We start from the raw sequence: 17,445 nt of genomic DNA, 5'->3' as shown, positions 1-17,445 counted from the left end.
TACAATCTTTATACATTAAAAAGGTCTACTAACAAAATAAGTACCTTTATTGAGGTATTTTCATTCAAAGATTCAATCTTTAGTCATTAAAACACTCTTCGCAACTTCATTGGTAACTCGAATAAGTTGAACTCAAAACTCTCATGTTCTTTAAAAGATTCAATCTTTATACATTAAAAAGGTTTAGTGACAGAATAGGTACCTTGATTGAGGTAATTTCATTCAAAGATTCAATCTTTACTCATTAAAACACTCTTCGTGACGTCAAAGGGAACTTGAATAACTTTAACTCGAAACACTCATTTCTTTTCAAAACGTCAATCTTTATAAATTAAAAAGGTCTAGTGATGTAATAGCTACCTTGATTGAGGTAATTTCATTCAATGATTCAATCTTTACTCATTAACACACTCTTCGGGACGTTACAGGGAACTCGAATAAGTTTAACTCAAAAATCTCATTTTCTGTCAAAGATTGAATCTTTATACATTAGAAAGGTCTAGTAACAGAATTGGAACCTTTATTGTGGTATTTTTCATTCAAAGATCCAATCTTCAGTCATTAAAACACTCTTCGCGATTTCATAGGTAATTCGAATAAGTTAAACTCAAAATACTCATTTTCTTTCAAAGATTCAATCTTTATACATTACAAAGGTCGAGTGGTAGAATAGGTACCTTGATTGAGGTAATTTCATTCAAAGATTGAATCTTTACTCATTAAAACTCTCTTCGTGACGTCAAAGGGAACTCGAATAACTTTAACTCAAAACTCTCATTTCTTTTCAAAGATTCAATCTTTATACAATAAAAATTTCTAGTGACTGAATAGGTACCTCGATGGAGGTAATTTCATTCAAGGATTCAATCTTTATTCATTAAAACACTCTTCGGGATGTCGAAAGGAACTCGAATAAGTTTAACTCAAAACTCTAATTTTCTTTCAAAGATTCAATCTTTATACATCAAAAAGATCTAGTAACATAATAGGATCCTTTATTGAGGAATTTTCATTTGAAGATTCAATCGTTGGTCATAAAAACACTCTTCGCGACTTCATAGGTAACTCGAATAAGTTAAACTCAATACTCTAATTTTTTTCAAAGATTCCATCTTTATACATTAAAAAGGTCTACTGACATAATAGGTATATTGATTGAGATAATTTCGTTCAAAGATTCAATCTTTATATATTAAAAAGGTCTAGTGACATAATAGCTACCTTGATTGTGGTAATTTCATTCAATGATTCAATCTTTACTAATTAAAACACTCTTCGGGACGTTACAGGGAACTCGGATAGATTTAACTCATAACGCTCATTTCTTTTTGAAGATTCAATCTTTATATATAAAAGGTCCAGGGATAAAATAAGTCCGTTGATTCAAGTAATTTCAATCAAAGATTCAATATTTACTCGTTGAAATATTCTTCGGGATGTCATAGGGAACTCGAATAAGTTTCACTCAAAACAGTCATTTTCTTTCCAAGATTCAATCTTTATACATTAAAAAGGTCTTGTAACATAATAGGTAACTTTACTAAGGTATTTTCATTCAAAGATTCATTATTTAGTCATTAAAACACTGTTCACGACTTCATAGGTAAATCGAATAAGTTGAACTCAGAACTATCATTTCATTCCAAAGATTCAATCTTTAGACATTAAAAAGGTCTACTAACATAATAGGTACCTTTATTGAGGTGTTTTCATTCAAAGATTCAATCTTTATTCATTAAAACACTCTTCGTGACTTCATAGGTAACTCGAATAAGTTAAGCTCAAAACTCTCACTTTCTTTCCAAGATTCAATCTTTGTACATTAAAAAGGTCTAGTGACATAATAGCTACCTTGATTGAGGTAATTACATTCAAAGAATCAATATTTACCCATTAAAACACTCTTTGGGACGTTACAGGGAATGCAATAAGTTTAACTCAAACATTCTCATTTTCTTTCAAAGATACAATCTTTATACATTAAAAAGGTCTACTAACAAAATAAGTACCTTTATTGAGGTATTTTCAATCAAAGATTCAATCTTTAGTCATTAAAACACTCCTCGCAGCTGCATAGGTAACTCGAATAAGTTGAACTCAGAACTCTCATGTTCTTTCAAAGATTCAATCTTTATACATTAAAAAGGTTTAGTGACTGCATAGGTACCTTGATTGAGGTAATTTCATTCAAAGATTCAATCTTTACTCATTAAAACACTCTTCGTGACGTCAAAGGGAACTTGGATAACATTAACTCGAAACACTCATTTCTTTTCAAAACGTCAATCTTTATAAACTACAATGGTCTAGTGATGTAATAGCTACCTTGATTGAGGTAATTTCATTCAATGATTCAATCTTTACTCATTAAAACACTCTTCGGGACGTTACAGGGAACTCGAATAAGTTTAACTCAAAAATCTCATTTTCTTTCAAAGATTCAATCTTTATACATTAGAAAGGTCTAGTAACAGAATTGGTACCTTTATTGTGGTATTTTTCATTCAAAGATTCAATCTTCAGTCATTAAAACACTCTTCGCAATTTCATAGGTAACTCGAATAAGTTAAACTCAAAACACTCATTTTCTTTCAAAGATTCAATCTTTATACATTACAAAGGTCTAGTGGTAGAATAGGTACCTTGATTGAGGTAATTTCATTCAAAGATTCAATCTTTACTCATTAAAACACTCTTCGTGACGTCAAAGGGAACTCGAATAACTTTAACTCAAAACTCTCATTTCTTTTCAAAGATTCAATCTTTATACAATAAAAATTTCTAGTGACTTAATAGGTACCTCGATTGAGGGAATTTCATTCAAAGATTCAATCTTTATTCATTAAAACACTCTTCGGGATGTTAAAAGGAACTCGAATAAGTTTAACTCAAAACTCTAATTTTCTTTCAAAGATTCAATCTTTATACATCAAAAAGATCTAGTAACATAATAGGTTCCTGTATTGAGGAATTTTCATTTGAAGATTCAATCGTTGGTCATAAAAACACTCTTCGCGACTTCATAGGTAACTCGAATAAGTTAAACTCAATACTCTCATTTTTTTCAAAGATTCCATCTTTATACATTAAAAAGGTCTACTGACATAATAGGTACATTGATTGAGATAATTTCGTTCAAAGATTCAATCTTTACTCATTAAAACACGCTTCGTGACGTCAAAGGGAACTCAAATAACTTTAACTCAAAACTCATAGTTCTTTACAAATATTCAATCTTTATACATTAAAAAGGTCTAGTGACATAATAGGTACCTTGATTGAGGTAATTTAAATCAAAGATTCAATATTTACTCTTTAAAACACTCTTCGAGACATCGCAGGGAACTCGAATATGTTTAACTCAAAACACTCATTTTCTTTCAAAGATTAAACCTTTATACATTAAAAAGGTCTAGTGACATAATAAGTACCTCTATTGAGGTAATTTCATACAAACATTCAATCCTTACGCGTTAAAACGCTATTCGGGACGTCATAGGGAACTCGGATAGGTTTAACTCATAACTCTCATTTCTTTTTAAAGATTCAATCTTTATATATAAAAGGTCCGAGGACAAAATAAGTCCCTTGAAATAAGTAATTTCAATCAAAGATTCAATCTTTACTCGTTGAAATACTCTTCGGGATGTCATAGGGAACTCGACTAAGTTTAACTCAAAATAGTCATTTTCTTTCCAAGATTCAATCTTTATACATTAAAAAGGTCTTGTAACATGATAGGTACCTTTACTAAGGTATTTTCATTCAAAGATTCATTATTTAGCCATTAATACACTGTTCACGACCTCAAAGGTAAATCGAATAAGTTGAACTCAGAACTATCATTTCATTCCAAAGATTCAATCTTTAGACATTAAAAAGGTCTAGTAACATAATAGGTACCTTTATTGAGGTGTTTTCATTCAAAGATTCAATCTTTATTCATTAAAACACTCTTCGTGACTTCATAGGTAACTCGAATAAGTTAAACTCAAAACTCTCACTTTCTTTTTACAAGATTCAATCTTTGTACATTAAAAAGATCTAGTAACATAATAGCTACCTCGATTGAGGTAATTACATTCAAAGATTCAATATTTACTCATTAAAACAATCTTTGGGACGTTACCGGGAACATGAATAAGTTTAACTCAAAACTCTCATTTTCTTTCAAAGATACAATCTTTATACATTAAAAGGTCTACTAACAAAAGAAGTACCTTTATTGAGGTATTTTCATTCAAGGATTCAATCTTTAGCCATTAAAACACTCTTCGCAACTTCATAGGTAACTCGAATAAGTTGAACTCAAAACTCTCATGTTCTTTCAAAAATTCAATCTTTATACATTAAAAAGTTTTAGTGACAGAATAGGTGCCTTGATTGAGGTAATTTCATTCAAAGATTCAATCTTTACTCATTAAAACACTCTTCGTGACGTCAAAGGGAACTTGAATAACTTTAACTCGAAACACTCATTTCTTTTCAAAACGTCAATCTTTATAAATTAAAAAGGTCTAGTGATGTAATAGCTACCTTGATTGAGGTAATTTCTTTTAATGATTCAATCTTTACTCATTAAAACACTCTTCGGGACATTATAGGGAACTCGAATAAGTTTAACTCAAAAATCTCATTTTCTTTCAAAGATTCAATCTTTATACATTAGAAAGGTCTAGTAACAGAATTGGTACCTTTATTGTGGTATTTTTCATTCAAAGATTCAATCTTCAGTCATTAAAACACTCTTCACGATTTCATAGGTAACTCGAATAAGTTAAACTCAAAATACTCATTTTCTTTCAAAGATTCAATCTTCATACATTACAAAGGTCTAGTGGTAGAATAGGTACCTTGATTGAGGTAATTTCATTCAAAGATTCAATCTTTACTCATTAAAACACTCTTTGTGACGTCAAAGGGAACTCGAATAACTTTAACTCAAAACTCTCAATTTTTTTCAAAGATTCAATCTTTATACAATAAAAATTTCTAGTGACTTAATAGGTACCTCGATTGAGGTAATTTCATTCAAGGATTCAATCTTTATTCATTAAAACACTCTTCGGGATGTCAAAAGGAACTCGAATAAGTTTAACTCAAAACTCTAATTTTCTTTCAAAGATTCAATCTTTATACATCAAAAAGATCTAGTAACATAATAGGTTCCTATATTGAGGAATTTTCATTTGAAGATTCAATCTTTGGTCATTAAAACACTCTTCGCGACTTCATAGGTAACTCGAATAAGTTAAACTCAATACTCTCCTTTTTTTCAAAGATTCCATCTTTATATATTAAAAAGGTCTACTGACATAATCGGTACATTGATTGAGATAATTTCGTTCAAAGATTCAATCTTTACTCATTAAAACACGCTTCGTGACGTCAAAGGGAACTCAAATAACTTTAACTCAAAACTCGTAGTTCTTTACAAATATTCAATCTTTATACATTAACAAGGTCTAGTGACATAATAGGTACCTTGATTGAGGTAATTTCATTCAAAGATTCAATATTTACTCTTTAAAACACTCTTCGAGACGTCGCAGGGAACTCAAATATGTTTAACTCAAAACTCTCATTTTCTTTCAAAGATTAAACCTTTATACATTAAAAAGTTCTAGTGACATAATAAGTACCTCTATTGAGGTAATTTCATACAAAGATTCAATCCTTACGCGTTAAAACACTATTCCGGACGTCATAGGGAACTCGGATAGGTTTAACTCATAAGGCTCATTTCTTTTTGAAGATTCAATCTTTATATATAAAAGGTCTAGGAACAAAATAAGTCCCTTGATTCAAGTAATTTCAATCAAAGATTCAATCTTTACTCGTTGAAATACTCTTCGAGATGTCATAGGGAACTCGAATAAGTTTAACTCAAAACAGTCATTTTCTTTCCAAGATTCAATCTTTATACATTAAAAAAATCTTGTAACATAATAGGTACCTTTACTAAGGTATTTTCATTCAAAGATTCATTATTTAGTAATTAAAATACTGATCACGACTTCATAGGTAAATTGAATAAGTTGAACTCAGAACTATCATTTCATTCCAAAGATTCAATCTTTAGACATTAAAAAGGTCTGGTAACATAATTGGTACCTTTATTGAGGTGTTTTCATTCAAAGATTCAATCTTTTTTCATTAAAACACTCTTCGCGACTTCATAGGTAACTCGAATAAGTTAAACTCAAATCACCCACTTTCTTTCCAAGATTCAATCTTTGTACATTAAAAAGGTCTACTAACATAGTAGCTACCTTGATTGAGGTATATACATTCAAAGATTCAATATTTACTCATTAAAACACTCTTTGGGACGTTACAGGGAAAATGAATAAGTTTAACTCAAAACTCTCATTTTCTTTCAAAGATACAATCTTTATACATTAAAAAGGTCTACTAACAAAATAAGTACCTTTATTGAGGTATTTTCATTCAAAGATTCAATCTTTAGCCATTAAAACACTCTTCGCAACTTCATAGGTAACTCGAATAAGTTGAACTCAAAACTCTCATGTTCTTTCAAAAATTCAATCTTTATACATTAAAAATGTTTAGTGACAGAATAGGTACCTTGATTGCGGTAATTTCATTCAAAGATTCAATCTTTACTCATTAAAACACTCTTCGTGACGTCAAAGGGAACTTGAATAACTTTCACTCGAAACACTCATTTCTTTTCAAAACGTCAATCTTTATAAATTAAAAAGGTCTAGTGATGTAATAGCTACCTTGATTGAGGTAATTTCATTCAATGATTCAATCTTTACTCATTAAAACACTCTTCGGGTCGTTACAGGGAACTCGAATAAGTTTAACTCAAAAATCTCATTTTCTTTCAAAGATTCAATCTTTACACATTAGAAAGGTCTAGTAACAGAATTTGTACCTTTATTGTGGTATTTTTCATTCAAAGATTCAATCTTCAGTCATTAAAACACTCTTCGCGATTTCATAGGTAACCCGAATAAGTTAAACTCAAAACACTCATTTTCTTTCAAATATTCAATCTTTCTACATTACAAAGGTCTAGTGGTAGAATAGGTACCTTGATTGAGGTAATTTCATTCAAAGATTCAATCTTTACTCATTAGAACACTCTTCATGACGTCAAAGGGAACTCGAATAACTTTAACTCAAAACTCTCATTTCTTTTCAATGATTCAATCTTTATACAATAAAAATTTCTAGTGACTTAATAGGTACCTCGATTGAGGTAATTTCATTCAAAGATTCAATCTTTATTCATTAAAACACTCTGCGGGATGTCAAAAGGAACTCGAATAAGTTTAACTCAAAACTCTATTTTCTTTCAAAGATTCAATCTTTATACATCAAAAAGATCTAGTAACATTACAGGTTCCTGTATTGAGGAATTTTCATTTAAAGATTCAATCTTTGGTCATTAAAACACTCTTCGCGACTTCATAAGTAACTCGAATAAGTTAAACTCAATACTCTCATTTTTTTCAAAGATTCCATCTTTATACATTAAAAAGGTCTACTGACATAATAGGTACATTGATTGAGATAATTTCGTTCAAAGATTCAATCGTTACTCATTAAAACACGCTTCGTGACGTCAAAGGGAACTCAAATAACTTTAACTCAAAACTCGTAGTTCTTTACAAATATTCAATCTTTATATAATAAAAAGGTCTAGTGACATAATAGGTACCTTGATTGAGGTAATTTCATTCAAAGATTCAATATTTACTCTTTAAAACACTATTCGACATGTCGCAGGGAACTCGAATATGTTTAACTCAAAACTCTCATTTTCTTTCAAAGATTAAACCTTTATACATTAAAAAGGTCTAGTGACATAAAAAGTACCTCTATTGAGGTAATTTCATGCAAAGATTCAATCCTTACGCGTTAAAACACTATTCGGGACGTCATAGGGAACTCGGATAGGTTTAACTCATAACGCTCATTTCTTTTTAAAGATTCAATCTTTATATATAAAAGGACCAGGGACCAAATAAGTCCCTTGATTCAAGTAATTTCAATCAAAGATTCAATCTTTACTCGTTGAAATACTCTTCGGGATGTCATAGGGAACTCGAATAAGTTTAACTCAAAACAGTCATTTTCTTTCCAAGATTCAATCTTTATACATTAAAAAGGTCTTGTAATATAATAGGTACCTTTACTGAGGTATTTTCATTCAAAGATTCATTATTTAGTCATTAAAACACTGTTCACGACTTCATAGGTAAATCGAATAAGTTAAACTCAGAACTATTATTTTATTCCAAAGATTCAATCTTTAGACATTAAAAAGGTCTAGTAACATAATAGGTACCTTTATTGAGGTGCTTTCATTCAAAGATTCAATCTTTATTCATTAAAACACTCTTCGCGACTTCTTAGGTAACTCGAATAAGTTAAACTCAAAACTCTCACTTTCTTTCCAAGATTCAATCCTTTTACATTAAAAAGGTCTAGTGACATAATGCCTACCTTGATTGAGGTAATTACATTCAAAGATTCAATATTTACTCATTAAAACACTCTTTGGGACGTTACAGGGAACACGAATAAGTTTGACTCAAAACTCTCATTTTCTTACAAAGATACAGTCTTTATACATTAAAAAGGTCTACTAACAAAAGAAGTACCTTTGTTGAGGTATTTTCATTCAAAGATTCAATCTTTAGTCATTAAAACACTCTTCGCAACTTCATAGCTAACTCGAATAAGTTGAACTCAAAACTCTCATGTTCTTTCAAAGATTCAATCGTTATACATTAAAAAGGTTTAATGACAGAATAGGTACCTTGATTGAGGTAACTTCATTCAAAGATTCAATCTTTACTCATTAAAACACTCTTCGTGACCTCAAAGGTACTTGAATAACTTTAACTCGAAACACTCATTTCCTTTCAAAACGTCATTCTTTATAAATTAAAAAGGTCTAGTGATGTAATAGCTACCTTGATTGAGGTAATTTCATTCAATGATTTAATCTTTACTCATTAAAACACTCTTCGGGACGTTACAGGGAACTCGAATAAGTTTAACTCAAAAATCTCATTTTCTTTCAAACATTCAATCTTTATACATTAGAAAGGTCTAGTAACAGAATTTGTACCTTTATTGTGGTATTTTTCATTCAAAGATTCAATCTTCAGTCATTAAAACACTCTTCGCGATTTCATAGGTAACTCGAATAAGTTAAAATCAAAACACTCATTTTCTTTCAAATATTCAATCTTTATACATTACAAAGGTCTAGTGGTAGAATAGGTACCTTGATTGAGGTAATTTCATTCTAAGATTCAATCTTTATTCATTAAAACACTCTTCGTGACGTCAAAGGGAACTCGAATAACTTTAACTCAAAACTCTTATTTCTTTTCAAAGATTCAATCTTTATACAATAAAAATTTCTAGTAACTTAATAGGTACCTCGATTGAGGTAATTTCATTCAAAGATTCAATCTTTATTCATTAAAACACTCTTCGGGATGTCAAAAGGAACTCGAATATGTTTAACTCAAAACTCTAATTTTCTTTCAAAGATTCAATCTTTATACATCAAAAAGATCTAGTAACATAACAGGTTCCTGTATTGAGGAATTTTCATTTGAAGATTCAATCTTTGGTCAATAAAACACTCTTCGCGACTTCATAGGTAACTCGAATAAGTTAAACTCAATACTCTCATTTTTTTCAAAGATTCCATCTTTATACACTAAAAAGGTCTACTGACATAATAGGTACATTGATTGAGATAATTTCGTTCAAAGATTCAATCTTTACTCATTAAAACACGTTTTGTGACGTCAAAGGGAACTCAAAAAACTTTAACTCAAAACTCGTAGTTCTTTACAAATATTCAATCTTTATACATTAAAAAGGTCTAGTGACATAATAGGTACCTTGATTGAGGTAATTTCATTCAAAGATTCAATATTTACTCTTTAAAACACTCTTCGAGACGTTGCAGGGAACTCGAATATGTTTAACTCAAAACTCTCATTTTGTTTCAAAGATTAAACCTTTATACATTAAAAAGGTCTAGTGACATAATAAGTACCTCTATTGAGGTAATTTCATACAAAGATTCAATCCTTACGCGTTAAAACACTATTCGGGACGTCATAGGGAACTCGGATAGGTTTAACTTATAACGCTCATTTCTTTTTAAAGATTCAATCTTTATATATAAAAGGTCCAGGGACAAAATAAGTCCCTTGATTCAAGTAATTTCAATCAAAGATTCAATCTTTACTCGTTCAAATACTCTTCGGGATGTCATAGGGAACTCGAATAAGTTTAACTCAAAACAGTCATTTTCTTTCGAAGATTCAATCTTTATACATTAAAAAGGTCTTGTAACATAATAGGTACCTTTACTGAGGTATTTTCATTCAAAGATTCATTATTTAGTCATTAAAACACTGTTCACGACTTCATAGGTAAATCAAATAAGTTGAACTCAGAACTATCATTTTATTCCAAAGATTCAATCTTTAGACATTAAAAAGGTCTAGTAACATTATAGGTACCTTTATTGAGGTGTTTTCATTCAAAGATTCAATCTTTATTCATTAAAACACTCTTCGCGACTTCATAGGTAACTCGAATAAGTTAAACTCAAAACTCTCACTTTCTTTCCAAGATTCAATCGTTGTACATTAAAAAGGTCTAGTGACATAATAGCTACCTTGATTGAGGTAATTACATTCAAAGATTCAGTATTTACTCATTAAAACACTCTTTGGCACGTTACAGGGAACGTGAACAAGTTTAACTCAAAACTCTCATTTTCTTTCAAAGATACAGTCTTTATACATTAAAAAGGTCTACTAACAAAATAAGTACCTTTATTGAGGTATTTTCATTCAAAGATTCAATCTTTAGTCATTAAAACACTCTTCGCAACTTCATAGGTAACTCGAATAAGTTGAACTCAAAACTCTCATGTTCTTTCAAAGATTCAATCTTTATACATTAAAAAGGTTTAGTGACAGAATAGGTACCTTGATTGAGGTAATTTCATTCAAAGATTCAATCTTTACTCATTAAAACACTCTTTGTGATGTCAAAGGGAACTTGAATAACTTTAACTCGAAACACTCATTTCTTTTCAAAACGTCAATCTTTATAAATTAAAAAGGTCTAGTGATGTAATAGCTACCTTGATTGAGGTAATTTCATTCAATGATTCAATCTTTACTCATTAAAACACTCTTCGGGACGTTATAAGGAACTCGAATAAGTTTAACTCAAAAATCTCATTTTCTTTCAAAGATTCAATCTTTATACATTACAAAGGTCTAGTAACAGAATTGGTACCTTTATTGTGGTATTTTTCATTCAAAGATTCAATCTTCAGTCATTCAAACACTCTTCGCGATTTCATAGGTAACTCGAATAAGTTAAACTCAAAACACTCATTTTCTTTCAAAGATTCAATCTTTATGCATTACAAAGGTCTAGTGGTAGAATAGGTACCTTGATTGAGGTAATTTCATTCAAAGAGTCAATCTTTACTCATTAAAACACTCTTCATGACGTCAAAGGGAACTCGAATAACTTTAACTCAAAACTCTCATTTCTTTTCAAAAATTCAATCTTTATACAATAAAAATTTCTAGTGACTTAATAGGTATCTCGATTGAGGTAATTTCATTCAAAGATTCAATCTTTATTCATTAAAACACTCTTCGGGATGTCAAAAGGAACTCGAATAAGTTTAACTCAAAACTCTAATTTTCTTTCAAAGATTCAATCTTTATACATAAAAAAGATCTAGTAACATAATAGGTTCCTTTATTGAGGAATTTTCATTTGAAGATTCAATCTTTGGTCATTAAAACACTCTTCGCGACTTCATAGGTAACTCGAATAAGTTAAACTCAATACTCTCATTTTTTTCAAAGATTCCATCTTTATACATTAAAAAGTTCTACTGACATAATAGGTACATTGATTGAGATAATTTCGTTCAAAGATTCAATCTTTACTCATTAAAACACGCTTCGTGACGTCAAAGGGAACTCACTTAACTTTAACTCAAAACTCGTAGTTCTTTACAAATATTCAATCTTTATACATTAAAAATGTCTTGTGACATAATAGGTACCTTGATTGAGGTAATTTCATTCAAAGATTCAATATTTACTCTTTAAAACACTCTTCGAGACGTCGCAGGGAACTCGAATATGTTTAACTCAAAACTCTCATTTTCTTTCAAAGATTAAACCTTTATACATTAAAAAGGTCTAGTGACATAATAAGTACCTCTATTGAGGTAATTTCATACAAAGATTCAATCCTCACGCGTGAAAACACTATTCGGGACGTCATAACGCTCATTTCTTTTTAAAGATTCAATCTTTATATATAAAAGGTCCAGGGAAAAAATAAGTCCCTTGATTCAAGTAATTTCAATCAAAGATTCAATCTTTACTCGTTGAAATACTCTTCGGGATGTCATAAGGAACTCAAATAAGTTTGACTCAAAAAAGTCATTTTCTTTTCAAGATTCAATCTTTATACATTAAAAAGGTCTAGTAACATAATAGGTTCCTTTACTAAGGTATTTTCATTCAAAGATTCATTATTTAGTCATTAAAACACTGTTCACGACTTCATAGGTAAATCGAATAAGTTAAACTCAGAACTATCATTTTATTCCAAAGATTCAATCTTTAGACATTAAAAAGGTTTAGTAACATAATAGGTACCTTTATTGAGGTGTTTTCATTCAAAGGTTCAATCTTTATTCATTAAAACACTCTTCGCGACTTCATATGTAACTCGAATAAGTTAAACTCAAAACTCTCACTTTCTTTCCAAGATTCAATCTTTGTACATTAAAAAGGTCTAGTGACATAATAGCTACCTTGATTGAGGTAATTACATTCAAAGATTTAATATTTACTCATTAAACCACTATTTGGGACGTTGCAGGGAACGTGAATAAGTCGAACTCAAACCTCTCATTTTCTTTCAAAGATTCAATCTTTATACATTAAAAACGTTTAGTGATAGAATAGGTACCTTGATTGAGGTATTTTCATTCAAAGATTCAATCTTTAGTCATTAAAACACTCTTCGCAACTTCATAGGTAACTCGAATAAGTTGAACTCAAAACTCTCATGTTCTTTCAAAGATTCAATCTTCATACATTAAAAAGGTTTAGTGACAGAATAGGTACCTTGATTGAGGTAATTTCATTCAAAGATTCAATCTTTACTCATTAAAACACTCTTCGTGACGTCAAAGGGAACTTGAATAACTTTAACTCGAAACACTCATTTCTTTTCAAAACGTCAATCTTTATAAATTAAAAAGGTCTAGTGACGTAATAGCTACCTTGATTGAGGTGATTTCATTCAATGATTCAATCTTTACTCATTAAAACACTCTTCGGGACGTTACAGGGAACTCGAATAAGTTTAACTCAAAAATCTCATTTTCTTTCAAAGATTCAATCTTTATACATTAAAAAGGTCTAGTAACAGAATTGGTACCTTTATTGTGGTATTTTTCATTCAAAGATTCAATCTTCAGTCATTAAAACACTCTTCGTGATTTCATAGGTAACTCGAATAAGTTAAACTCAAAACACTCATTTTCTTTCAAAGATTCAATCTTTATACATTACAAAGGTCTAGTGGTAGAATAGGTACCTTGATTGAGGTAATTTCATTCAAAGATTCAATCTTTACTCATTAAAACACTCTTCGTGACGGCAAAGGGAACTCGGATAACTTTAACTCAAAACTCTCATTTCTTTTCAAAGATTCAATCTTTATACAATAAAAATTTCTAGTGACTTAATAGGTACCTCGATTGAGGTAATTTCATTCAAAGATTCAATCTTTATTCAGTAAAACACTCTTCGGGATGTCAAAAGGAACTCGAATAAGTTTAACTCAAAACTCTAATTTTCTTTCAAAGATTCAATCTTTATACATCAAAAAGATCTAGTAACATAACAGGTTCCTGTATTGAGGAATTTTCATTTGAAGATTCAATCTTTGGTCATGAAAACACTCTTCGCGACTTCATAGCTAACTCGAATAAGTTCAACTCAATAGTCTCATTTTTTTCAAAGATTCCATCTTTATACATTAAAAAGGTCTACTGACATAATTGGTACATTGATTGAGATAATTTCGTTCAAAGATTCAATCTTTACTCATTAAAACATGCTTCGTGACGTCAAAGGGAACTCAAATAACTTTAACTCAAAACTCGTAGTTCTTTACAAATATTAAATCTTTATACATTAAAAAGGTCTAGTGACATAATAGGTACCTTGATTGAGGTAATTTCATTCAAAGATTCAATATTTACTCTTTAAAACACTCTTCGAGATGTCGCAGGGAACTCGAATATGTTTAACTCCAAACTCTCATTTTCTTTCAAAGATTAAACCTTTATACATTAAAAAGGTCTAGTGACATAATAAGTACCTCTATTGAGGTAATTTCATACAAAGATTCAATCCTTACGCGTTAAAACACTATTCGGGACGTCATAGGGAACTCGGATAGGTTTAACTCATAACGCTCATTTCTTTTTGAAGATTCAATCTTTATATATAAAAGGTCCAGGGACAAAATAAGTCCCTTGATTCACGTAATTTCAATCAAAGATTCAATCTTTACTCGTTGAAATACTCTTCGCGATGTCATAGGGAACTCGAATAAGTTTAACTCAAAACAGTCATTTTCTTTCCAAGATTCAATCTTTATACATTGAAAAGGTCTTGTAACATAATAGGTACCTTTACTGAGGTATTTTCATTCAAAGATTCATATTTAGTCATTAAAACACTGTTCACGACTTCATTGGTAAATCGAATAAGTTGAACTCAGAACTATCATTTTATTCCAAAGATTCAATCTTTAGACATTAAAAAGGTCTAGTAACATAATAGGTACCTTTATTGAGGTGTTTTCATTCAAAGATTCAATCTTTATTCATTAAAACACTCTTCGCGACTTCATAGGTAACTCGAATAAGTTAAACTCAAAACTCTCACTTTCTTTCCAAGATTCAATCTTTGTATATTTAGAAGGTCTAGTGACATAATAGCTACCTTGATTGAGGTATTTACATTCAAAGATTCAATATTTACTCATTAAAACACTCTTTGGGACGTTACGGGGAACGTGAATAAGTTTAACTCAAAACTCTCATTTTCTTTCAAAGATACAGTCTTTATACATCAAAAAGGTCTACTAACAAAATAAGTACTTTTATTGAGGTATTTTCATTCAAAGATTCGATCTTTAGTCATTAAAACACTCTTCGCAACTTCATAGGTAACACGAATAAGTTGAACTCAAAACTCTCATGTTCTTTCAAAGATTCAATCTTTATACCTTAAAAAGGTTTAGTGACAAAATAGGTACCTTGATTGAGGTAATTTCATTCAAAGATTCAATCTTTACTCATTAAAACACTCTTCGTGACGTCATAGGGAACTTGAATAACTTTAACTCGAAACACTCATTTCTTTTCAAAACGTCAATCTTTATAAATTAAAAAGGTTTAGTGATGTAATAGTTACCTTGATTGAGGTAATTTCATTCAATGATTCAATCTTTACTCATTAAAACACTCTTCGGGACGTTAGAGGGAACTCGAATAAGTTTAACTCAAAAATCTCATTTTCTTTCAAAGATTCAATATTTATACATTAGAAAGGTCTAGTAACAGAATTGATACCTTTATTATGGAATTTTTCATTCAAAGATTCAATCTTCAGTCATTAAATTACTCTCCGCGATTTCATAGGTAACTCGAATAAGTTAAACTCAAAACACTCATATTTTTCAAAGATTCAATCTTTATACATTACAAAGGTCTAGTGGTAGAATAGGTACCTTGATTGAGGTAATTTCATTCAAAGATTCAATCTTTACTCATTAAAACACTCTTCGTGACGTCAAAGGGAACTCGAATAATTTTAACTCAAAACTCTCATTTCTTTTCCAAGATTCAATCTTTATACAATAAAAATTTCAAGTGACTTAGTAGGTACCTCGATTGAGGTAATTTCATTCAAAGATTCAATCTTTATTCATTAAAACACTCTTCGGGATGTCAAAAGGAACTCGAATAAGTTTAACTCAAAACTCCAATTTTCTTTCAAAGATTCAATCTTTATACATCAAAAAGATCTAGTAACATAATAGGTTCCTATATTGAGGAATATTCATTTGAGGATTCAATCTTTGGTCATTAAAACACTCTTCGCGACTTTATAGGTAACTCGAATAAGTTAAACTCAATACTCTCATTTTTTTCAAAGATTCCATCTTTATACATTAAAAAGCTCTACTGACATAATAGGTACATTGATTGAGATAATTTCGTTCAAAGATTCAATCTTTACTTATTAAAACACGCTTCGTGACGTCAAAGGGAACTCAAATAACTTTAACTCAAAACTCGTAGTTCTTTACAAATATTCAATCTTTATACATTAAAAAGGTCTAGTGACATAATAGGTACCTTGATTGAGGTAATTTCATTCAAAAATTCAATATTTACTCTTTAAAACACTCTTCGAAACGTCGCAGGGAACTCGAATATGTTTAACTCAAAACTCTCATTTTCTTTCAAAGATTAAACCTTTATACATTAAAAAGGTCTAGTGACATAATAAGTACCTCTATTGAGGTAATTTCATACAAAGATTCAATCCTTACGCGTTAAAACACTATTCAGGACGTCATAGGGAACTCGGATAGGTTTAACTCATAACGCTCATTTCTTTTTAAAGATTCAATCTTTATATATGAAAGGTCCAGGGACAAAATAAGTCCATTGATTCAAGTAATTTCAATCAAAGATTCAATCTTTACTCGTTGAAATACTCTTCGGGATGTCATAGGGAACTCGAATAATTTTAACTCAAAACAGTCATTTTCTTTCCAAGATTCAATCTTTATACATTAAAAAGGTCTTGTAACATAATAGGTACCTTTACTGAGGTATTTTCATTCAAAGATTCATATTTAGTCATTAAAACACTGTTCACGACTTCATTGGTAAATCGAATAAGTTGAACTCAGAACGATCATTTTATTCCAAAGATTCAATCTTTAGACATCAAAAAGGTCTAGTAACATAATAGGTACCTTTATTGAGGTGTTTTCATTCAAAGATTCAATCTTTATTCATTAAAACACTCTTCGCGACTTCATAGGTAACTCGAATAAGTTAAACTCAAAACTCTCACTTTCTTTCCAAGATTCAATCTTTGTATATTTAAAAGGTCTAGTGACATAATAGCTACCTTGATTGAGGTAATTACATTCAAAGATTCAATATCTACTCATTAAAACACTCTTTGGGACGTTATAGGGAACGTGAATAAGTTTAACTCAAAACTCTCATTTTCTTTCAAAGATACAGTCTTTATACATTAAAAAGGTCTACTAACAAAATAA

This window comes from Cornus florida, unplaced genomic scaffold, assembly GCF_030987335.1.
Source record: "Cornus florida cultivar Cherokee Brave unplaced genomic scaffold, ASM3098733v1 CherokeeBrave_3.0.0_Hap2_Chr03, whole genome shotgun sequence".
Taxonomy (NCBI): domain Eukaryota; kingdom Viridiplantae; phylum Streptophyta; class Magnoliopsida; order Cornales; family Cornaceae; genus Cornus; species Cornus florida.
Note: the sequence above shows the minus strand (reverse complement) of the source record.